Here is a 6,402-nt window from a genome sequence, read left to right on the forward strand (position 1 = left end):
GAACAAAACACTTTTTGGTATTTTTTATTGTGTTGAAGTGGTTAGAATTTAAAATAATAGTCATATGATAGAAATTACTTGTTAAGTTGCGATTTGATGTGTTTTAAAGCTTTTTTGGCACTTTCGCACATAGAGTAGCCCAAACTTGCTTTGTTTTGCACGAAACGTGGCACACAACACTATTTGGTATATATTATTGTGTTGAAGTGGTTAGAATTTAAAATCATAGTTATATGCTAGAAATTACGTTCTAAAGCTGTTATTTTAAGGGTTTTTAAGCTTTTTTGGCACTTACACGATTAAAGTAGCTTAAATTTGGTTTGTTTTGCACGAAACTTGGAATAACACACTCTTTGGTATATATTATTATGTTGAAGTGGTTAGAATTGAAAATAATAGTCATATGATAGAAATTACGTGTTAAGTTGCGATTTGATGTGTTTTTAAGCTTTTTTGGCACTTTCGCACATAAAGTAGCCCAAACTTGTTTTGTTTTGCACGAAACTTCGCACACAACACTATTTGGTATATATTATTGTATTGAAGTGGTTAGAATTTAAAATCATTGTTATATGCTCGAAATTACGTTCTATAGGTGTGAGTTTAAGGGTTTTTAAGCTTTTTTGGCACTTACACGAATAAAGTAGCATAAATTTGGTTTGTTTTGCACGAAACATGGAATAACACACTCTTTGGTATATATTATTGTGTTGAAGTGGTTAGAATTGAAAATAATAGTCATATGATAGAAATTACGTGTTAAGTTGCGATTTGATGTGTTTTTAAGCTTTTTTGGCACTTTCGCACATAAAGTAGCCCAAAGTTGTTTTGTTTTGCACGAAACGTGGCACACAACACTATTTGGTATATATTATTGTATTGATGTGGTTAGAATTGAAAATAATAGTCATATGAAAGAAATTACGTGTTAAGTAGCGATTTGATGTGTTTTTAAGCTTTTTTGGCACTTTCGCACAAAAAGTAGCCCAAACTTGCTTTGTTAGGCACGAAACTTGGCACACAACACTATTTGGTATATATTATTGTGTTGAAGTGGTTAGAATTTAAAATCATAGTTATATGCTAGAAATTACGTGCTAAAGGTGTGATGTTAAGGGTTTTTAAGCTTTTTTGGCACTTACACGAATAAAGTAGCTTAAATTTGGTTTGTTTTGTACGAAATTTGGAACAAAACTCTCTTTGGTATATATTATTGTGTTGAAGTGGTTAGAATTGAAAATAATAGTCATATGATAGAAATTACGTGTTAAGTTGCAATTTGATGTGTTTTTAACCTTTTTTGGCACTTTCGCACATAAAGTAGCCAAAACTTGTTTTGGTTTTGCACGAAACTTGGCACACAACACTATTTGGTATCTATTATTGTATTGAAGTGGTTAGAATTTAAAATCATTGTTATATGCTCGAAATTACGTTCTATAGGTGTGAGTTTAAGGGTTTTTAAGCTTTTTTGGCACTTACACGAATAAAGTAGCATAAATTTGGTTTGTTTTGCACGAAACATGGAATAACACACTCTTTGGTATATATTATTGTGTTGAAGTGGTTAGAATTGAAAATAATAGTCATATGATAGAAATTACGTGTCAAGTTGCGATTTGATGTGTTTTTAAGCTTTTTTGGCACTTTCGCACATAATGTAGCCCAAAGTTTTTTTGTTTTGCACGAAACGTGGCACACAACACTATTTGGTATATATTATTGTGTTGATGTGGTTAGAATTGAAAATAATAGTCATATGAAAGAAATTACGTGTTAGGTAGCGATTTGATGTGTTTTTAAGCTTTTTTGGCACTTTCGCACAAAAAGTAGCCCAAACTTGCTTTGTTTGGCACGAAACTTGGCACACAACACTATTTGGTATATATTATTGTGTTGAAGTGGTTAGAATTGAAAATCATAGTTATATGCTAGAAATTACGTGCTAAAGGTGTGATGTTAAGGGTTTTTAAGCTTTTTTGGCACTTACACGAATAAAGTAGCTTAAATTTGGTTTGTTTTGTACGAAATTTGGAACAAAACTCTCTTTGGTATATATTATTGTGTTGAAGTGGTTAGAATTGAAAATAATAGTCATATGATAGAAATTACGTGTTAAGTTGCAATTTGATGTGTTTTTAACCTTTTTTGGCACTTTCGCACATAAAGTAGCCAAAACTTGTTTTGTTTTGCACGAAACTTGGCACACAACACTATTCGGTATCTATTATTGTATTGAAGTGGTTAGAATTTAAAATCATTGTTATATGCTCGAAATTACGTTCTATAGGTGTGATTTTAAGGGTTTTTAAGCTTTTTTGGCACTTACACGAATAAAGTAGCTTAAATTTGGTATGTTTTGCACGAAATTTGGAACAAAACACTTTTTGGTATATTTTATTGTGTTGAAGTGGTTAGAATTTAAAATAATAGTCATATGATAGAAATTACCTGTTAAGTTGCGATTTGATGTGTTTTTAAGCTTTTTTGGCACTTTCGCACATAGAGTAGCCCAAACTTGCTTTGTTTTGCACGAAACGTGGCACACAACAATATTTGGTATATATTATTGTGTTGAAGTGGTTAGAATTTAAAATCATAGTTATATGCTAGAAATTACGTTCTAAAGCTGTGATTTTAAGGGTTTTTTAAGCTTTTTTGGCACTTACACACGAATAAAGTAGCTTAAATTTGGTTTGTTTTGCACGAAACTTTTAAGCTTTTTTGGCACTTACACGAATAAAGTAGCTTAAATTTGGTTGTTTTGCACGAAACTTGGAATAACACACTCTTTGGTATATATTATTATGTTGAAGTGGTTAGAATTGAAAATAATAGTCATATGATAGAAATACGTGTTAAGTTGCGATTTGATGTGTTTAAAGGTTTTTGGCACTTTCGCACATAAAGTAGCCCAAACTTGTTTTGTTTTGCACGAAACTTGGCACACAACACTATTTGGTATATTATTGTATTGAAGTGGTTATAATTAAAATCATTGTTATATGCTCGAAATTACGTTCTATAGGTGTGATTTTAAGGGTTTTTAAGCTTTTTTGGCACTCACACGAATAAAGTAGCATAAATTTGGTTTGTTTTGCACGAAACATGGAATAATACACTCTTGGTATATATTATTGTGTTGAAGTGGTTAGAATTGAAAATAATAGTCATATGATAGAAATTACGTGTTAAGTTGCGATTTGATGTGTTTTTAAGCTTTTTTGGCACTTTCGCACATAAAGTAGCCCAAGTTGTTTTGTTTTGCACGAAACGTGGCACACAACACTATTTGGTATAATTATTGTATTGATGTGGTTAGAATTGAAAATAATAGTCATATGAAAGAAATTACGTGTTAAGTAGCGATTTGATGTGTTTTTAAGCTTTTTTGGCACTTTCGCACACAAAGTAGCCCAAACTTGCTTTGTTAGGCACGAAACTTGGCACACAACACTATTTGGTATATATTATTGTGTTGAAGTGGTTAGATTTTAAAATCATAGTTATATGCTAGAAATTACGTGCTAAAGGTGTGATGTTAAGGGTTTTTAAGCTTTTTGGCACTTACACGAATAAAGTAGCTTAAATTTGGTTTGTTTTGTACGAATTTGGACACAAACTCTCTTTGGTATATATTATTGTGTTGAAGTGGTTAGAATTGAAAATAATAGTCATATGATAGAAATTACGTGTTAAGTTGCAATTTGATGTGTTTTTAACCTTTTTTGGCACTTTCGCACATAAAGTAGCCAAAACTTGTTTTGTTTTGCACGAAACTTGGCACACAACACTATTTGGTATCTATTATTGTAATGAAGCGGTAAAATTTAAAATCATTATTATATGCTCGAAATTACGTTCTATAGGTGTGATTTTAAGGGTTTTAACGCTTTTTTGGCACTTACACGAATAAAGTAGCTTAAATTTGGTTTGTTTTGCACGAAACTTGGAATAACACACTCTTTGGTATATATATTATGTTGAAGTGGTTAGAATTGAAAATAATAGTCATATGATAGAAATTACGTGTTAAGTTGCGATTTGATGTGTTTTTAAGCTTTTTGGCACTTTCGCACATAAGTAGCCCAAACTTGTTTTGTTTCTCACGAAACTTGGCACACAACACTATTTGGTATATATTATTGTATTGAAGTGGTTATAATTTAAAATCATTGTTATATGCTCGAAATTACGTTCTATAGGTGTGATTTTAAAGGGTTTTTAAGCTTTTTTGGCACTCACACGTATAAAGTAGCATAAATTTGGTTTGTTTTGCACGAAACATGGAATAATACACTCTTTGGTATATATTATTGTGTTGAAGTGGTTAGAATTGAAAATAATAGTCATATGATAGAAATTACCTGTTAAGTTGCGATTGATGTGTTTTTAAGCGTTTTTGGCACTTTCGCACATAAAGTAGCCCAAAGTTGTTTTGTTTTGCACGAAACGTGGCACACAACACTATTTGGTATATATTATTGTATTGATGTGGTTAGAATTGAAAATAATAGTCATATGAAAGAAATTACGTGTTAAGTAGCGATTTGATGTGTTTTAAGCTTTTTTGGCACTTTCGCACACAAAGTAGCCCAAACTTGCTTTGTAGGCACGAAACTTGGCACACAACACTATTTGGTATATATTATTGTGTTGAAGTGGTTAGATTTTAAAATCATAGTTATATGCTAGAAATTACGTGCTAAAGGTGTGATGTTAAGGTTTTTAAGCTTTTTGGCACTTACACGAATAAAGTAGCTTAAATTGGTTTGTTTGGACGAAATTTGGAACAAAACTCTCTTGGGTATTTTTATGTGGTTTGAAGTGGTTGAATTGAAAATAATAGTCATATGATAGAAATTACGTGTTAAGTTGCAATTTGATGTGTTTTTAACCTTTTTGGCACTTTCGCACATAAAGTAGCCAAAACTTGTTTGGTTTTGCACGAAACTTGGCACACAACACTATTTGGTATCTATTATTGTATTGAAGCGGTAAATTTAAAATCATTGTTATATGCTCGAAATTACGTTCTATAGGTGTGATTTTAAGGGTTTTTAAGCTTTTTTGGCACTTACACGAATAAGTAGCTTAAATTTGGTATGTTTTGCACGAAATTGGAACAAAACACTTTTGGGTATATTTTATTGTGTTGAAGTGGTTAGAATTTAAAATAATAGTCATATGATAGAAATTACCTGTTAAGTTGCGATTTGATGTGTTTTAAGCTTTTTTGGCCCTTTCGCACATAGAGTAGCCCAAACTTGCTTTGTTTTGCACGAAACGTGGCACACAACACTATTTGGTATATATTATTGTGTTGAAGTGGTTAGAATTTAAAATCATAGTTATATGCTAGAAATTACGTTCTAAAGCTGTGATTTTAAGGGTTTTTAAGCTTTTTTGGCACTTACACGAATAAAGTAGCTTAATTTGGTTGTTTTGCACGAAACTTGGAATACACACTCTTGGTATATATTATTGTGTTGAAGTGGTTAGAATTGAAATAATAGTCATATGATAGAAATTACGTGTTAAGTTGCGATTTGATGTGTTGTTAAGCTTTTTTGGCACTTTCGCACATATGTAGCCCAAAGTTGTTTTGATTTGGTATATATTATTGTATTGATGTGGTTAGAATTGAAAATAATAGTCATATGAAAGAAATTACGTGTTAAGTAGCGATTTGATGTGTTTTTAAGCTTTTTTGGCACTTTCGCACAAAAAGTAGCCCAAACTTGCTTTGTTAGGCACGAAACTTGGCACACAACACTATTGGTATATATTATTGTGTTGATGTGGTTAGAATTGAAAATAATAGTCATATGAAAGAAATTACGTGTTAGGTAGCGATTTGATGTGTTTTTAAGCTTTTTTGGCACTTTCGCACAAAAAGTAGCCCAAACTTGCTTTGTTTGGCACGAAACTTGGCACACAACACTATTTGGTATATATTATTGTGTTGAAGTGGTTAGAATTGAAAATCATAGTTATATGCTAGAAATTACGTGCTAAAGGTGTGATGTTAAGGGTTTTTAAGCTTTTTTGGCACTTACACGAATAAAGTAGCTTAAATTTGGTTTGTTTTGTACGAAATTTGGAACAAAACTCTCTTTGGTATATATTATTGTGTTGAAGTGGTTAGAATTGAAAATAATAGTCATATGATAGAAATTACGTGTTAAGTTGCAATTTGATGTGTTTTTAACCTTTTTTGGCACTTTCGCACATAAAGTAGCCAAAACTTGTTTTGTTTTGCACGAAACTTGGCACACAACACTATTCGGTATCTATTATTGTATTGAAGTGGTTAGAATTTAAAATCATTGTTATATGCTCGAAATTACGTTCTATAGGTGTGATTTTAAGGGTTTTTAAGCTTTTTTGGCACTTACACGA

Source organism: Amaranthus tricolor, chromosome 4 (assembly GCF_026212465.1).
Source record: "Amaranthus tricolor cultivar Red isolate AtriRed21 chromosome 4, ASM2621246v1, whole genome shotgun sequence".
NCBI classification, from domain to species: domain Eukaryota; kingdom Viridiplantae; phylum Streptophyta; class Magnoliopsida; order Caryophyllales; family Amaranthaceae; genus Amaranthus; species Amaranthus tricolor.